At 38.7% G+C, this 19,249-nt stretch overlaps 1 long non-coding RNA gene across 1 annotated transcript in view; it reads left to right on the plus strand.

Annotated features, from left to right (window-relative positions):
- Positions 1–18,813, plus strand: part of LOC144230128 (uncharacterized) — a 102,832-nt gene extending 84,019 nt beyond the window's left edge. Inside the window, exons 3-4 of the long non-coding RNA XR_013334700.1 lie at positions 17,647–17,803; positions 18,697–18,813. This is a non-coding gene — a long non-coding RNA (uncharacterized LOC144230128). The remainder of the gene's footprint in view (positions 1–17,646; positions 17,804–18,696) is intronic.
- The last annotated feature ends 436 nt before the right edge of the window (positions 18,814–19,249 follow it).

Below are 19,249 nucleotides of genomic sequence, written 5' to 3' on the forward strand. Positions count from 1 at the left end.
ATATATATATATATATATATATATAAAAAAAAAAAAGCAAAAAGCTCTTCTGCAATCCCATTTTGGTTAATGGCCTCATCATCTACGCAGTTACATGATCCCCCTTAAATTCTCCATCTTTTCATACCCTGAATTGATCAATTGATGGATGAGCATTAGAAGGTGGGCCTGAGATCTATGAGACTGAGACTTCATACCCTGATGGAGGAAACTAGGATCTCCCTGAGAAGTCACTGTAGTCATCTCCCTTGAAACACACACATATGCATGGCTTCCAAAGACTTTAGAGGACTCAGAGCTAATACCGTGACCACAGATTAGGAAAATCTTACAATATACTTCTAATCTATGAACAACTAAAGACAACAGTAGTGGTTGACATTTATGGAACCCTCCTCTATGTCAGATGTTATGCTATATACAATATAGGTCTCTTCAACATTTGGTACTATGCTTATGGTAGATGAGGAAATCACATTGCAGGGAGGTTTTGTACCTTGGCCTTCGTCACTATAAGCAGTACTTTATCAGTACTGCTGATACTTTATATCTGATACTTTATCAGTATCAGATAAAGGTGGAATGGATGTGACTAGCTAGCTTATACTAACATACAATTGAGACAACAATCATTAAAAGTCTGGAAAGAGGAGAGTTGGAGAACTTGTCAGTGTATGGTCAAGCCCATCTACAGGAAAGGGGGACTCAAGATATCCTGGTCCTCTCAGCAGTTATAAATTCATGGCTCTGTTGTATTTATTGGGCAAATATAATTTGAAGATAATTTTAAAGTCACTTGTCGCCTAGCATTCTACTTGCCAGATGAAATTGTGACTTATTTCCCAAAAGAATGCACTGACCAATTAATAATTTGACCTTTGTGGGAGTAATTGTTCTTGATGTCAGTCAACAAGGGACCATTCTTTTTGGGCAAGGTAAAATACTCTCACTCTCTGAGATGCTTTAGGTAGAATGTATAGAGATTTCTCAAAAATGCTTTCCTTTTGATTGGAAATCAGAACATGAAGATTTCAAACCAATACTTGCACTAATTTCTACTAAGCTCAGAAGTTGGCTGCATGACCCCATCTCATAACAAATACTTAGAGGGCCAGGGTCCTTTTAGGTCCTAGTTCAGAAGCTCCTGCTTGCTTCTCTTTCCAGGTTTTAATCTGGATGGTGGAAACCCAGCACCTCTTCTCACTGACTCAGTTAGAAGAGAAATGCAATAAAATCACTGAGGACTCTGGGAATGAGGCAGTTCATGAGTGGAACATTCCCCAGGAAACATAATTTTATGATCATATCTTTTAGTTCTTGACAGTTACATAGTTAAATATCAGTGTCAAGAAGAGTGAACCAGAGTTTTGAGGGCATGTTTTCCCAGTTCATCTGAGGGGAAGCAAAATGTAGGCTTCAAAATGATTACAATGCATTAACGTACCATGTAATAATACATAGATCAAGTTAAATTATTTTACCAGGGAACTGCCTATATGAGGCACATGTGCCCCTGAAGGGGCCTTTGGGACTTTGTGTCAAAAGAAGGTGATTTTCAAACTAAACTAGAATATTTAGGGCTTTGATTGTCATTTGCTTTTATTTATATAATGAGGGTGATGGAACTCCTCTCTGCTGCCAATAAATCTAGAAAATAATTTAAAATATGTTCAAAACACTTTGTGCAGTGCAGAAGGAAGTTTTTTTTAATTCAAGAAAAAAGTCATTATTATATAAATCAGTTATGTTAGTCTTATAAAATTAAATCTCTGGTAGAAAGGGAAACAGTGATATAATCAGCTTTGAGACCACATATCATATAAAAAGTCATGTTTCTAAATAAAGTCAGTTCCAAAGAATTCAGGATACATTGCCATTTATCTGAATTACCTAAAAAAGCCCTTTTCCCAAAGCAGATATATTTTTAATAAATGAATGATAGTTTTTCTGGTAAAGGAGGTATCTGTGCTTTCCCACATTTTTATTGTTTTCCTGACTGTCAGAGATAAGTAACACATAGTTAAGTTGTTTAGGAGATTAAATCAGGGAAGAAGTCTATAGTGGCTTAAATGAACCAGATCATTTTAGATTGTGTTTTCTCTGTTGAGGAGTCTGATGACTTAAAACGGATTGCTCTGATATTTAACTTAGTGTTTTGCATGAAAAACATTCTAACCCAAACCAACCAATTAAAAAAAACAACAAAGAAGCAAACAAACACTAAGGATGTGTGGACTGAATTAATTTTCTCATGGTGTTTTTTTTTTTCTTTTTTAAGATTTATTTATTTATTTTGAGAGAGAGAGAGAGAGAGAGAGAGAGAGAGCAAGTGCATGAGTGGGGGAGAGACACAGAGTGAGAGAGAATCCCAAGCAGGCTCTGCACAGTCAGCACAGAGCATGATGTGGAGCTTGAACTCCTGAACCATGAGATCATGACCTGAGCTGAAATCTAGAGTTGGACACTTAACCGACTGAGCCACCCAGGTGCTCCTCTCGTGATGAAGGTTACATAGAATCATATACAGTATATATTACTTTGACCTCATCCCTTTTCTTTGGTATAATTATTATTTGTGGACAGATGATATAACCACCTACTTAGGCCAGTCATCTATTGCTAGTCTACTCTTGGTCATACATGTGACAAGATGATGGTAGTAAAAACAGAAATAAAACTCTGTTGTTCTCTCATGTAATTCACTGTCACATAGAAAGATTAGACATATACAAAAACTTCATTAAAATGAAGTAAAAGACAGTATAGTGTACAAAGTGGGATAAGAGCATCTAAGAAATAGCAACTAAATGTGTTGTTTATTAAATCTCTCTTTGGAAAGTAATTTAAGATCCTCTGAATAGATCTAGAAAGTTCCAATTAAAATGGCCTTAAAAGCTTTGTAATTTTCCAGATCCTTCATTACAAGGTAACATGGGTAAAGCTCTTGGGATAGTACCTAACACAGACTAAACTCTATACAGTTTGATATTATCAACATCTTTTGGATTGAAGATATTGAATATTTTTTTTCTGTAGTTTATTGAAGTCTGGTTATTCAGGTTTTTACAATAAATACACTATTTATTGTATTCTTAGGTTTAATCAGAAGCAGCTATTTTGATTGACCATGTAAAGTCTTCCAGCTATTATGGTTTTTAACTTGAAAATATCTCCAGACTGATCCCCTTTTCTACCCTGAATTCTCTGTTTAATTATATTTTAAAGTCTTAAAGATCTTAAATTTTGTAATTTTAGATTTAAACTTTTCTCTCCTAGGCTTATTTAAAAAGGAAAAATTTAACTGTAGTTGGTCATATTGCTTGATGAATGTGATTATAACCAGAGGCTTTAAGAAAGTTCAGAGTAGAAATAAATTTTTTTTCGTCTGAATTATTCACCAAATGATGTGTTACATTTGAGCTTTATCTAAGCTTCTAGTTCCACTTTTGATTTATATAATTATTAAATATAATGCTTTTCACCAGAAAGACATTATTTTAATTTTTAAAAGAATAGTATTTTCTAAAATTGTTATGTTTTTTCTCCTTTATTTTATGATTTCCAAAAAATCATAATTATTGTAAAGTATTACTTTATTTCTAAGTTCAAGCAGCATTAGCACAACACAGGGGGAAGAACTGATCGCTATGAGCCATTTATCCTTCAACAAATACTATTTCACGTTAACCTGTTTGCTGCACGCCTGCAGTGTTTCAGCTGCTCTTCTAAAAAGCAAGCTGAGTTTTCCCCGTAACTCACTCAGTCCCAGCAACCTGTACCTTTCCCTCCTGCTTGCTAGCTCTTGCCACTGTCTGCACCCTCGCTGACTTCCACTACCTAAACAGTTCACGCCAGTGCTCCAGGTATATCAAACAGCACAAGCTTATTCACATTCTTCCAGAACAACTCAGTGGTTATCAAGTTGGGTTTTTTTGGTCATCACTACCAATAATTATCCTCACTACTAATAATGCTATGCCGTGTAAAATTTTAAATCTAGATATTGAGAGGCAAGCTCTTTTAGAAGTTACTTATCCCCACAGGATATCGTATATAATATTTACTATACTGCAGTCATATATCTGACAGATTAAGTATACTGGTTTTGGAGAGGGCTCAAACTGTTCACCAGATGACACAGTTAGCACACGATGGATGAAATTGTTATCTAATATATTTTTCCTTTGTTAACTTAAGCACAGAGCATTGAAACAATTATATGTGGAGGCATCTTGATTATCTACAAAATAGCTCATGGTCACCTTCACAGAGGATCAAATGTCTTTGAAGAAGCTAAGTATCCCCACTTAGCAGAAGGTACAGGGACTTAAACTTTTTAAGAGGAGGACAGAATGAACACTTATATGGATACATTCTCTACAACATGGCCGATAATAATTCTTTAGAATGTCTCATTTGCATATGCTTTTTCTGTGCATTAAAAAACCCACCATTCCTCATGCTTTTCCCTGCTTGTACTCTTTTTTTTTTTTTTATGTTTTATTTATTTCTAGGAGAGAGAGAGAGACAGCGTGAGCAGGGGAGGGTCAGAGAGAGAGGGAGTCACAGACTGAAATAGGCTCCAGGCTCTGAGCTGGCAGTCAGCACAGAGCCCGACGCGGGGCTCGAACCCACAACCGCGAGATCATGACCTAAGCGAAAGTCGGACGCTTAACCGACTAAGCCACCCAGGCGCCCCTCCCTGCTTGTACTTTTAAGAGAACTTTAGCAAATGCTGCAAAGCTTGGTTACAAGCTTATTTTTGCTGTAGTTTTTTGGATTCCTTATGGCTGGGCCTGTTAACCATGTTAGTCTCTAAAGGATGCTGTTCTGAATAGAACACCAGAAGGCTTAGAGCCTGCAGGTTTTATGCTGTTCCTTACATTCAGCTATTCCTGAAAAAAATTTATTGGGAAAAGAATCCAAAATGAAGAATTATTGCTACATCGATAGGAGGAACTCTCCAATCAGTGAGGGTATAATTAATTACAAGAAAGTATTTTTGATATGCAATTTATGCCGACTATTGAGACAACATTGTAAACAAAGTCAGAAGATTGAATGTCTAGGTTAAATAAAAAGTAAAACATTTAAAAAGTAGACAACAGTACAAATTTCAAAAAGCATTGAAACTTTAAAATACTGTACTTTGTTAAAAATAAATTTTCCTAAAATTCTAACATGGATATAAAAGTGAATTAGGAACTATAATGATAATATTGCTAGGTTATTAATTTTTTCTTAGGTAGGAAAACTTCTTTTGAAAGTGAGATCTTTGGTTAGATTTATGAAAAGTGAAACTTTTTTTTTTCTTTCAAATAATGCTTTTTAAAGGTGCAGTATCCACACTGGACTTACGCATACCTGACCTGTATGGGGGAGGAGGCAACCACTGTCTTTTGGCTAAAATTCCTAGCTTGTAAAATAGACATTTCTGTGTTGAAGACTAGGGGACTAGTATAGCTTAGTCATGCTGCTAAAACTTAAAAAAAAAAAACAAAAACAAAACTGTCTTAGCTGGTTCTCTGTCACTTAAATAAGATGATCTTAATTAACCTTAAGCTGGAATAAGACTTCTTAACTGGCAATACTGGAGCTCACTGGCTACAGAGGTGTTTCCTTAATAGTTACAGAGGTGTTTCCTTAAGGCCAAAGGCATATGTCTTAGCTTTTTCAGAAATGATGTAAAGAGATTTAGAAAATCACCATATAATTTTTTTGCAGTGATAGTTTAGAATATGATATCCATATTCATAATTAAATCATTAGTTTGAGGAACTTTTAAAAAACTAATATAATCAAATATTATAATACTTTGTTATAAAATGCAACAANAAAATAGAAAATATCAAAAATGATGTAGAAATACTATAGAATCGTGTTTCCTGAAGTCTAATTGCTGTGTACAATTTAAAATTGCTGATTAAATGTGCTTAGTCTTTAAGCTAAATAGAACCAATGTCATCTTCAATTATGATTTAATTAGCATGCTATACATTAAAGTCAGCTGGAAGATAGCCAAAGTAAGCCTTAAAAGGACAGCATGGCAATTAAGAGTTGCCATTTCTTTTATTTTTATTATAAAAGTCCATGCTGGAATATAAAGTGAAAAAGTCAAGAAACCTGGATTTAAAAAAAAATTTTTTTAATATTTATTTATTTTTGAGAGACAGACTGCAAGCAGGGGAGGGCCGGAGAGAGAGAGAGAGGGAGACACAGAATCTGAAGTCCACTCCAGGCTCTGAGCTGTCAGCACAGAGCCCGATTCGGGGCTCAAACTCATGAACTGTGGTATTGTGACCTGAGCCAAAGTTGGTTGCTCAATCGACTGAGCCGCCCAGGCACTCCTAGAAACCTGATTGTAAGTGATTTTCTAAATATTTTGATTTCTAATTTCAATCATTTGGATATTTTAAACTTCCTAATCTTTGCTAATTTATGTACAAAAATTTGTACAATATTAAATACAACTTTTGCTTTTGAGACAAAGTAATTTATATTTAATTCTTCTTAATAAAATTCCTAATCCATTCTTATTTTTGATTACGGCATTGTGTCAACTTTTTCATAAAAAGGCTATAAACATTTAGGCCTAATTAAAAGAATAATTATCATGCCATATAGTATAGTAAAAGTGTGGGAAGTCTCTATTACCAGAAGTATGTCTATATTAACAGAGACACTAAGAGAATATTCTGTCCTTCACCCAGGAACTCAAGTTGTAGGGAAGCCTAATATACTTAGTGATTACCAGTAATCATTTAGGCTTATTTAGGAAAATTAAAAGAAATTCTGCAGTCATAGATTTTATGTCAGTTACTTGCTCTGTTTCTAGTTCATGAACTCTACTTTCTTCTAGCTTCAGTGTGAAAAACAATTCTCTAAGTGTCTTTGTTATAATTAGCAATTATCAACAATTCAATATTAGTTTTAAATGGTCTGATTTTAGAATAAACTTCTAATAGGAGTACTTACTATACTTATTTACCCCTGCACATTTCATAATACCTGTAAATAGAAAAACTGCATCTTCTAGTTACTAAAGCTTTCAAGCCATTTTTGTTTAAAATGTACATGTTATAAAATTTTTCCTCAAAAATTTCTGATATAGGACATGTATAGCTTTTATCACATTGTGGCCCTGAAGCCATGTTTTCATTATCAGGGAAGCGAGAGCCTCGTTGCTATTTTTAAATATCTCGAGTTTCTCTGATAAAAGGTAGTATAATATATAATAGGTTTTCTGTTTTGAGATCAAAAGTCTGTATTTATAGTAACTAATAGAAAAATAGTGGAGTTTGAGGTTACCAGGACAGTGACTAAATGCTAAGTCCTAGACACTGGGCAAAGTACGCTGAAGGGTCAATAAAACTCTGGGAGCCTGTGAGCAGACACAAATGCCAGACAGTGTAGGGAGCAGAGCTATAGACATAAGATTCAGATGCAGGCAAAGGAGAAAGTGAGGAAGCATCTGGGAAGACATCTTTGCTACATTTTGAAGGATGCATGACAGGTGGCTGCTGCTTCAGGGAGATTTAAAGAAAAGTCTGTACAGAGGCTTTGCAGAAGTTTGGGACAGTGCATTTGGGAAATGACAGAGTATTTGTTATTGGTAGCAAGTGACCTGGAAAGTGGTAGAAAGTAAGGCTATGTGGATAGACCAAAGCTAAGGGGCGGTTTTGGAAGATAAGAATTATATTTCTGTATGTGGTTCTTAAAGTTGTTGAATGAATAGCTATGTAGATCTGCTGTGTACCAGTGGGCTTACAATGCTAATCTTTTGGAGCATGTCACCTTTTTAAAAAAATTTTTTTAAATTTTTTATTTATTTCTAGGAGAGAGAGAGAGAGACAGCGTGAGCAGGGGAGGGTCAGAGAGAGAGGGAGTCACAGACTCTGAAATAGGCTCCAGGCTCTGAGCTGGCAATCAGCACAGAGCCCGACGCGGGGCTCGAACCCACGAACCGCGAGATCATGACCTAAGCGAAAGTCGGATGCTTAACCGACTAAGCCACCCAGGCGCCCCATAGCATGTCACCTTTAAAGGTTATTAGTGTAGGAAAAAATAACGCAGGTATAAAGTTTGTGTGTCACTCCTCCCTTGGCTAAGGCTTCCGTTGTGCGTGGTGCTCCAAGCAGCCGGCATGGCAGGCAGGTGTGCCTGAGGTATCCTGACCCTTGTTCTTCTCACAGCTGCCCTAAGAGAAACTACTGCAAACTTTTCTTCTTGCTGCAGGTATTTTCACTGTGCTAATTCTAAGAATTTTTTTCTTTCTTCAGCATAAAGCTCTAAAAGGAATTAAATTGGAGAGAAGCTCTCTCTACCTTTTATACTGTTGTAACAGAATCGCTTTCTTGGCTGATATTTTTATTTATAGAATTTAGCTCAAAACTAAGTCTGTTCACGTAGCTTCCTTTGAAAGTTGAACATAAGTAGAGTTCAGTGCTATCGCTTCCATTTTATTCCATACAGCGTCTCGCATGCACAAATAGGCATCATTCTTATTTGTTCTCCTCATTAAATGTTTGGACGTGATTCCCTAGACTGAGTTTGCTCAGTCTGTGTCTTTCTATCTTGAGTACCGGTGACTTTCAGAACACAAGTTTTGAAAAACGTTATACCTCTACTTTATAATTCACTTACCGGAGGGCTTTTGCCATTGCTGTCTCTGTGAAACAGAGATGTACACTCATATGCAGCGATAAAAATTATATTATCCTTAATTAATAAAGATGATCCCCGTGTCATCCATATTTTTTGGGGAAAAGGAAGCAAATAAGAATATATGTCTTAGAAGTAGCTCTCAAATATTATTTATTTCACATTTCATGGTACATTCAATCTTCAGTAGAGCTTTTTATTGAAAGCTTTCAACAAAATGTTTTTCATGAAGTGTTTTCAGTAGCATTGTAAATGATTTGATACGTTGGTCGGCCAACAATAGAATTGACTTAGGGAGAGCTGGAATGTTATTGAAACAGAATTTAATCATCATTTGGTCATTTCCCTATCAATGATTTTGATTTGACTGCCTCATTTCAATGCACAGAAACAGCTTTGTTCCTCAGAGACTGTAAATCAAAGAAATATTCACTGAGGGACAATTCCTACCGCAATCCAAAGTCTGTGCTCATATCACATAGCAATGGACAGCAAATATTGCAGCAAACGTTAGTGTACATTTGCAAGAGGTGTGTGGTGTGTTTGGTTTCACTCTCTATCTCTGAAACCTATCTGCTTGGGAGAAAAAGTGGGCAATAAAAGAAGTTTTACCAGCATGTACTATAGCTGTGCTTGAACTCCATGCAGAGATCTCGCTTCCTTTCTTTCCTTGGATTCTGAGCCGGGGGAGCACAATGGGGGTGTTGTGCTCTGGGCTGGCGTGGCATGCATGATACGAGGAAAGGATGTGTGAGCAGCTTCTAATATCCACACTGTTTGCTTTACAACTACCCTGAACTAAATCAAACGGCACACCAAGACTCTAAGTTCAAAATAAGCAAGTGCAAAATCCACTGGCTATTGTGACCCCAATAGGGAAGAGAACGCCTTAATTGAAATGCATACATCGGTATGCTGTTAAATAAATCATTTATGAGGCTTCAGAAATGCTCCACAGTTTTCATGCTGCTGATTTTCCATGTAATTCTCTTAATATATGTCAAAGTACAGTTAAATAAAAGGACCCATTGTTTATAAGGGAGAAAGGTGGTTGGTTATGAAGACTGTCCAGAACAACAAACTGTCACGGTTGTTAAAACAATAAATATCTTAAACTCCAAGGTGTATTAGTAATTTTTTTGGGTCACACAATTTCTGGAGCCTAAGCCACTATAACAACTCCATGTTTCCGACACTGTTTTATGGAAATGTGTGTGTATGTGCATGCTTCTTTGGGAAATCCAGATAACGCGATGAGTGGAAATCTTTTAGGTTAAGTTTTGCTCCCAATTGTTACGCCGTGCTTTTAAAAAAGACAAAAAGAGCTTACCTCTGGCAGTCAAGTGGATACACAGGGACCTCCTTCCCAGCCTCGGCCTCAGCGCGTCGGCAGATGCTCTGTGAGCCAACAATCTGTTAACAGGAAGCAGGTAGACCCGGGAGCGTCCGCCTGCGTTACAGTCCGGTGCCCATCGGAGCACACACCTGCTTCTTCAGACCTGCCGCTCAGATGCAGCAGCCGCGCACAGGACCGCCGCTCGCAGGTGCTAACACCCTCCTTTCGGGTCACTGGTGCTCAGGGTAAGCGGCCAGAGAGCAGCTGCGATAATATTGCCGAGGAGGCTTGCCTTCCCAAGACAAAAACCTTTTCTGCCGTCTGGTAGCAGATATTCAGCATTATCACTCTGCATTCCACTCTCTCAAATCAGCTCATCGGAACAGCAGTCAACAGCTTGTCCAAACGGCAGCAGCTCGCAGGCATGCGTGGCTCTAATAACTGCATGCTCATGTGCCCATTACTTCTCTCTTCTCTGAATGGATTTTTAAAAAATGCTTCTTCCAGGGTGAAGCTCAGCAGAATATGCCACACGGTTTTCCATAAGTAAAATGGCTGGCTCGCTCAGCACTGCTGCAGACAGCTCATTGGGTTCCACTGGCTTTGCGTAGCCATAGCAACAACCAACAGACAGACTTAGACAGCAGGCATGGCTGATCATGTGCGGCACCCAGATACAGCTTGTTAATTTCTTTTCGCCCAACTCATCATTTTTCGAGGAAGGCGGCTTCTGGTATCCTTCTCACTGTTTCACCGATAGCACAAGTGCTCTGAGTTTTCAACTTCCCTGAGGAACTTTGGTTGGGTGAGCCAGTGCTACATGTGAAATTGAGAAAGGGAAGCGCTTCTCAGTAGATGGATTCGGGTCTATCCAGGTTAATAATAGGCAAGTCACTGTAGAGACGCTAATTGGAACCATTGTCAAGACAGATTCTACCTTCACGTCACTGAACGGGCGTAACGGAAATTGGCATATGTGGGCAGTTATACTTTGTATTTTTTTTATTATTTAGAATTTTTTTAATGTTTGTTTATTTTTGAGAGAGAGAGAGAGAGAGAGAGAGAGAGTTGGGGAGGGGTAGAAAGAGAGGGAAACAGAATCTGAAGCAGGCTCCAGGCTCTGTACTGTCAGCACAGAGCCCGACCTGGGGCTCCACTCCATGAACTGCGAGATCATGACCTGAGCCAAAGTTGGGACGCTTAAGCGACTGAGCCACCAGGCGCTCCTGTACTTTGTGTTTTTAAATGATAAACTTGTAGCCACTTGATTGAAACAACGCCTTATGACTCATTATATATGGCCCATCAACAACCAAATCACATAAGGATATTTTATAAGATGCAACCTATGGATTTCATGTACCTAGTGATTTGAATATATTTTTATGTATTATACAATTTAAGATAGAATTGAAAAAAAATCCTATTTCCTATTGCAGAAAATGATTAACTTAATTATAATTTATTTTTAATTTAAAAGTACTTTAAAAACCCAAACCACATTAAAAAACCCTTTGCTTTAAACATATCTCCAAAGAAGGAAGAGTTTTACTTTCTCTGTTAGATGGATCACACCCTACCCTTCCTTAAAATGTCACCCCTTTAGGGAATTTCCCACCATTAACACTGTTAACCATTTATACTTTCTGCAAGTAAATCTCTTCTTTCGTACTGTCATCAGTCACAGATTCTTTTATGTATTTCTAAGACACCGTCCCATTCATTTTCATTTCTAGCAACCTGTTTGAAATAGCCACATTAACACTTTGGATTTGTAAATGTAGATGCTTCAATCGCTAGTAGTCATTGATGTAGTATTTTCCAAGTATTGCGCTTCCCTACCCACGTTGGCATACTTGCCTTCAGTATCAATTCACCAACTTTAGTATGCTGAGGATCCTGTGGCCACAGATTTGGTGATCCCATTTCCCTTCCCTCTCTAACCACATTCACATCTGGTAGGTTTGAGCCAGCTCAGGGTTAACAGATCTACGGAAGAAAAGTAGGCAGGCCTTTCTGCTTGGTAGAGTCCTCATGACTCCATATTGTTTTAAGCCTGCGCACCTGTTCTCATTTAAGTTACCTTCCCTTAGGTGATTTTGAGTTTGTGGCACCTTGAACTTGCCCTCACTTTCAACTTCAGCCTTGTCATCCGTTCTTCACTCCCCACATTTCACCAACCTTGAATTACTCCCATTTCTTGCTTTCCTATCTAGCATATAGTCCTGCTACCTAAAACCTTCTCATCCAGCTTTTAGCACCTTTTACCTCTATCCAAATCTGCCTTTTCTCCTTTGTCTTTCAACACCTTGCTCAAATAGACCACCTCACCAATGACACTCCCAGGCAGAGTATGCAGTGGCCCTCCTCCGTGCTTCCGTTGTTATAACGCCGTACTTGTTATGTCCTGTTGACCCAATACCTGTGTCCTTTCATGTCTGACACCTATACTGCTCTGTCAAATCCCCCAAAGCCAACCTTATCCAGCTGTGTCTTATTTGTCATCCATGTTTTAATTTTAATTTCTTTTTTTGAATGTTTATTTATTTTGAGAGGGAGATAGAGAGCAAGCAGGGGAGGGGCAGAGGGACAGAGACAGAGAATCCCAAGCAGGCTCTGCACTGTGAGCATGACACCCAGCGTGGGGCTCGAACCCACAAACCATAAGATCGGGACCTGAGCCGAAACCAAGAGTCAAGGCTTAACTGACTGAGGCATCCAGGTGTCCCTTAATTTTAACTTTAAGATATTTCAGTCTTTTAAAACATTTTGAATGAAGACCTAAAACACTGTCTGAACACATGCTGAATGACTGGGGAATGTGAAGTCTGTGTTTTAATTCACCTTTTCAATATCACACGTTTGTCAGCATTATAATTTCAGAAGAATTTAAATGATTTTGATTAAATGCTGGCATGTTAAAAAGTTATCACTCCTAAAACCAATATTGCACTGTATTTTTTAAAATGTTTTATTTATTTTTGAGAGACACAGAGACAGAGTGTGAGCAGAGGAAGGGCAGAGAGAGAGGAAAATACAGAATCTGAAGCAGCAGGCTCCAGGCTCTGAGCTGTCAGCACAGAGCCTGACGCAGGGCTCGAACCCATGAACCGCGAGATCATGACCTGGGCTGAAATTGGCACTTAACCGACTGAGCCACCCAGGCACCCCAACACCATATGTTAACTAAATAAAATTTAAAGAAAAAAGTTATTAAGAAACATCTTAGTTCATTTTGTGTTTTAGAGTGGGTTTTCTTTGCATCATATGTCTGAAAATGTCTTTATTCTACCCTTACCTGTGATTGATTGTTTGGCTAGGTGTAAGAATCTTTTTAGTTACTTTCCTTTGGAATTTTTAAGGCCTTCTTTTAAAAAATCTTCTATGTTCTTGCATCACTATGCCCCCAACAGCCACTCCCCCAAAAAAGAGAACTGGAAAACACCCAAGCTACTCAGAGTTAAGAGGCTGGCAGGAACTGAGGCTAATCTCTTTGCTCCCATGGTGTCCCTCATGCTATCTTGAGTAATTGTTATGTATCACTCTCTGTGGGGGAGCTCTGTTATTTCTGCGCTCTTTGACTTCTTCACCTACCCCAAGCCCTGCTCTTCACAGCTCTGGCCACCATGGCCCATCCCTCTGGCTCTGCTCTTACCTCCATGTCTCTGACTTTCCTCCTAACTTGTTCATTTAAAAAAAATTTTGGCTAAATACAGATTTTCAGGGGACAAATAGAATTTTTCCATCTCATCTTTCTGAGCCAAATGAAATGCTTCATAAATTGCCGGCAGCTTTATACCTAGAATGCTCTGTGTCAGATTCCAGTCTTCGGTCCCATCAGCCATGGTAGGGACACTTGGCATTATATAATTTTTGCCAATGTGATAGGTGTGTAGTAATAGCTCAGTATTGTCTTAATTTTCATTTCTCTAATTACTGATAAAATTAAATATCTCTTCATGTTTTTAAAAAATGTTTAACATTTATTTATTTTTGAGAGACATAGTGTGAGGAGGGACCCTCCTCCTGGGTGACTGAGCCACCCAGGCACCCATAAATATGTCTTCATGTTTTTTGGTCTTTTGGGTTACCTCCTCTATACATTTCCTGTCCATCCCTTTTAGCCTGTTTTATCTATTGAGGTTGTTGTCTTTTTTTTTCAATGTTTATTTAGTTTTTGAGGGGGGGGAGGGAGAGAGAGATAGCGTGAGTGAGGGAGGGACACAGAGAGAGGGAAACACAGACTCCGAAGCAGGCTCCAGGCTCTGAGCTGTCAGTGCAGAGCCTGATGTGGGGCTCGAACTCATGGACCTCAAGATCGTGACCTGAGCCGATATCGGCCGCTTAACAGACTGAGCCACCCAGGCACCCCTCTACTGAGGTTGTTGTCTTAATGTGGAATTTTAAACAAAATGGTCATTAAAAGCCTTTTCAAAATTTTTATGTATTTAAGTATTATAATTAAATTTATTATATAATTAGAACTTAGTAAGATACCCATTGGCATGTAAAGGGAAACCAGTAATTCATACTGCTAATTTTTTTGGTTTTTATTCTTTGGAGGTGAGTGAAAACCTCCACACAGAATGTTTTTTCAGTATGAAAATACTACTACTACCATAATATTAAGAATGATTTTCCAAAATAAAACCTAAAGTCCTATAAATCTCATCACAAAAAATGTTGATAGCAGAAGTGCCTGGCAAAATTGCTCTCATGTTTAAAGTAGTAAATAGCAGAAATGAAAAAGAAGGTCGAGGGGCTTGTGCAGATGGAAGAAGGCAAGGAGACCAGCGGAGTGCTGTGTGCAACCCTGGACCGGGCGCTTCGCCAGGGACAGGTGCATCAAGTACATCATTGAGACAACTGGTAAAGGTGAATGTGGACTATATATTTGGCAATAGTGGTGTTTGCATTTTTGACTTTTATAACTCGGTGATTATATTGTGGCATTAAAGTTCTTAGGAAACATGTTGAAGTATCACCTAATTAAACAGAAAGAATGATAATGCATAAAAGTATATTTGTGGTGTGTGTATATATGGTATAACTTAGCTCTTATAATGATAAATATGTAGTTGGCTGGCTGGATGGATGGATAGATAGGTAGTTATGGATTTGTTTACTGAGGGCTAGTACAAATACAGCAAAACATGAATACCTGGTGAATCTTGGGTGAAGGGTTATTTCCAGTTTATTTTACTATTCTTTCCACTTTTCCGTAAGCTTAAAATTTTTGTTGTCAGAATAAAAATCTTTTAAAAAGGATTAAAGTAAGAACAAAATACAGTGTTCAGAACAAAAACAGAGTCAAGGCAAGATTACTTGATGAGGGACTATCAGAGTTAAGGCTAAAAGTTGATAAGTTGCAGATGAATTAAGGTGATTATTATCATTATTATTATTAACATTATTAAGAGACCATTTTGGTAGAAAGTATTAGAAACATGTTGCACTTTATTGAAACAAATCTGTTATTTTCCTGCATTTCCTACTTTATTGATATTAAGCCACTTATCCCTTGGTTCCCATGTTGAAGTCCTTCTCAATCTGGCTCTTTCACCACTGTAAAAATCAGTGAGATTATTGTTGATCAAAGCAACATGTTCTCCTGCAGCCCCACCTCTCCGTCCAGCTTCCACAGCTGGGTGACCGGTCCCTGGGGTAACAAAGAAGCTCTTTGTACAACTTAGGGAATAGAATTTGAGCATGGTTTGTTTAATGGGACAGCACAGGCCATTATAGGCTTAGACTGAACTTCTAATTCCTAACAACAAATGCAACAGAATATGCTAAAGGTTGTTCCTAAATCTCACCTATTCAGTTATATTAGCCCTGAAAGGAACAATATGCTGGTACATGGGACCGAGATGTGAAGGGTGGCAAGTAGCTTGGGCACGATTAGAAAGAGAATTGGAGTATCTCGGCAAAGCAAAATGGATTTATTTTTAAGATTCCATCCTCTAAGAATAATGTATGCTGGGAAGCAGACTGACCTACAGGTTATTAATCAGTTGCCTTAATATCCTCTGAGAGAGTCTGACCTTGATAAGAATCCAGAATGACCCTGATAAATCAGAGGTACCAGAAACCAAAACAAACCCAGCAGAGGGAAGGAAGGCTTCCTGGAAAACTACTTATTGAGTAAGTTAAAATGAGAAAATGATTACAGAAGAACAAAACCTTACCAAAGGGCAAACGATAAGAGTATAAATGCCAGCAACATAAAACTAGTTTTAAAATCTGAATATAAAATAAAATCTGTGAACACAAAAATAACATGCCTGCATCACAAAAGAGCATTGCATTAGCAATTACCAAAACTCACTTGGAGTTCTGCCTTCTCTCCAGGTGAAGAGCAGGGACAACGTGGCAGGAGGTACCGGAAGAAGATTCGGCCAGGCCTAAATTTACCTGGAGAACTTGGTCTTGACTGGCTAATAATAACAACATTGTTTTAAATATTTCAGGTTTATCGAGCTCCGGGCTTATGAATGCCTCTAATCATAGTGGTTTACAAGAACAACTTTATCTTAAAATGGGCATTAATATGTGTCATTACCAGGTGCGGAAAAAAATTGTACTGTTAGCCAACAGCAAAAGAAAAAACTAGCTAACAATTAACTCTCCATGCTACCCACCCCCTGCACCCCAGCCCTGGTGAGCCCAAACACAAATATGTCTTGCTTGCCGCTGGTAAAGAAAAGCATATTTGGCTTTTATTAGGCCCACAGTGTGAGAGATTCTGTGAGCAAAATAGAAAAACTGCACTTGCTCCCAAGGAATGTGATTGTTTATACTTCATAATGATAAGCCTCAGAAGTGAGCTGGGCAGAGGAGGCTTGTGTTCACTCCGCTGTGAGGGGCACACTTTGTTCTCCCAGAGGGACTCTGACCAAATTGCCAGAGTGTATCTCTAGTGACCTTTTCCACTTACCATTGTTTCCTCTGGAAACAGTGACTCCCAGGTACGCCCAGGCTGCGGGCATTGCCACCGAGCCTGGTCACACAGGAAGACCTTGGGGCTCTGCCGTCACTGCATTGTTGAATTAGTAACGAAACCCATCAGCCTTGGCAAACAAAACCCGGCAGGCAGCGTTTTAGAACAAACGCTGCCGGTTTCACCTGAGCCACTGAAACAGATTGTGAGGCCAAGGTGAAAGCTGGAAGTTTCTGCAAACTCTGAGGAAGCAAACACCAAAGTCCTCGGCAGCCAAATGCACAGATCTCACGGAAATGAAACATAGAGGGCTCAGCCCCCTTCAGAAACACTTCGGATTAGAATTTTCCAGTTAGAAGTTTGGCTTATTCATCCAAATGAACAAATATCATAATGAGGTCTGAGTCATACATGATTTGGTACATGTTTCAGAATCGAGTTGTCTGATACCAAGTGAGAAAAGTGGTTGAAAAACAACAACCCCTTCCCCCGCCCCAGACAAAAATGCCTAGATGTCGGGGCGCCTGGGTGGCTTAGTCGGTTAAGCGTCCGACTTTCGCTTAGGTCATGATCTCGCGGTTCGTGGGTTCGAGCCCCGCGTCGGGCTCTGTGCTGACTGCCAGCTCAGAGCCTGGAGCCTGTTTCGGAGTCTGTGTCTCCCTCTCTCTCTGACCCTCCCCTGCTCATGCTGTCTCTCTCTCTCTCCTAGAAATAAATTAAAAAAAAAAAAAATGCCCAGATGTCGTAGACACCCACTTACAGGCTCACCAGTGACAGCATATACAACTCGGGAAAATAAACCATGTGACCTTGCAGAATCCTGAACAGGGCTTCATTTTATCACATTAGGATGATAATCAAGAATGGTAATTATTTTACAACGTCTACCCAAATCAGAATTCATTTCCTGTGTTTTCAAAAGTAAGACTCACAGGTCCTGATTCCTGGCTAGTTACCTTAAACTGATAATGAGGGAGAATATTCTTGGATATTTTCTACGTCAAAGGAAGATTAATTTTGTAAGCAGTCCTCGTGGGTTTAAATTAGCACAAAAATCATTTCCCAACTAATTTACAGGCATGAGGGTGGATAAAGAAAACTCTTCTAAGAGCTGATACCTAAACTATGTCTTGAAGGATAAGGAGGAGGGCTTAATGAAAGAAAGACATAACAAAGTCTAAAAACCAAGGAAATAGCATGAGCCAAGTCTAAGATATGTGAGGGGGGTTGGTGGATTTCCTTTCATAAATTAGGTGACATTAATATATCCCCTGATTTTCTAACAGGATTTTTATGTAGATCAAATAAGGTAATCTAGGAAAAAGTTTTAAACTCAACAATTGTAAACAAACTCAAATTATTGCTCAATTTTTGGTAACACAAGAAATAGTTTGATCACAGTGCCTGTTAGGATTGACTGAGTATATGCATAAACCCAAATTACATTGCTTAAACAAGACCATGCTTAGGAAGTGAGAGACAAGTTCAAGGCTAGTAAAAAACTGGCCCCATGGTCTCTCCTGCCATCTTTTGAAAATGGCTTCTATCAGAGCATGGGGAGGGGAAGGGGGGGGAGGGAAGTTACAGAGAGGGAGACAGGCAAATCATAAGAGACTGTTAAATACTGAGAACAAACTGAGGGTTGATGGGGGCTGGGGGAGAGGGGAAGGGGGTGAGGGGCATTGAGAAGGGTACTTGTTGGGATGAACACTGGATGTTGTATGGAAACTAACTTGACAATAAATTATATTAAAAAAAGAAAGAAAGAAAGAGACACTGGAGAGTTCCCAAGAAGGTGGCCATCTACAAGCCAGGAAGACTCTCATGAGGAACTGAATCCACCAGCACCTTCATCTTGGACTTTCCAGCCTCCAGAACTGTGAGAAATAAATTTCTGTCTTTTAGGAGGAAAAAAATGGTTTCTATCCTTAAGGCATATTCACAGTCTAGAATGGCTACTTATACTCCATCATGTCCATGTTCTGGGCAAGAAAAAGCAAAGGAGGAAAAGGGGGCCTCCTTTTTTTTTTTTTTTAATGAAGATATAAGTGACATATAACATTATGAGTTGACCTCTTGTAAAAAACTTTTCCGTAACTCCAGCATTTCTACTGATCTCTCAGTGCCAATTCCTAGTTCCGAGTGAGATTCGAAAATGCCCTTTTTCAGCTGGACACATGTGGCCCCAGAGAAATCAGTGTTCTATTATCGGAGAAGAAATGGGGAACAGTCATTGATGACCAACAAACTGCCGCTGTCAGATATCAGCCAGGGGTCTTCAGTCCTGTTTCATGACAGAGTGGCCCTTTTAG

Source organism: Crocuta crocuta, unplaced genomic scaffold, assembly GCF_008692635.1.
Source record: "Crocuta crocuta isolate KB4526 unplaced genomic scaffold, BGI_CrCroc_1.0 scaffold90, whole genome shotgun sequence".
In the NCBI taxonomy this organism is placed as follows: Eukaryota; Metazoa; Chordata; class Mammalia; order Carnivora; family Hyaenidae; genus Crocuta; species Crocuta crocuta.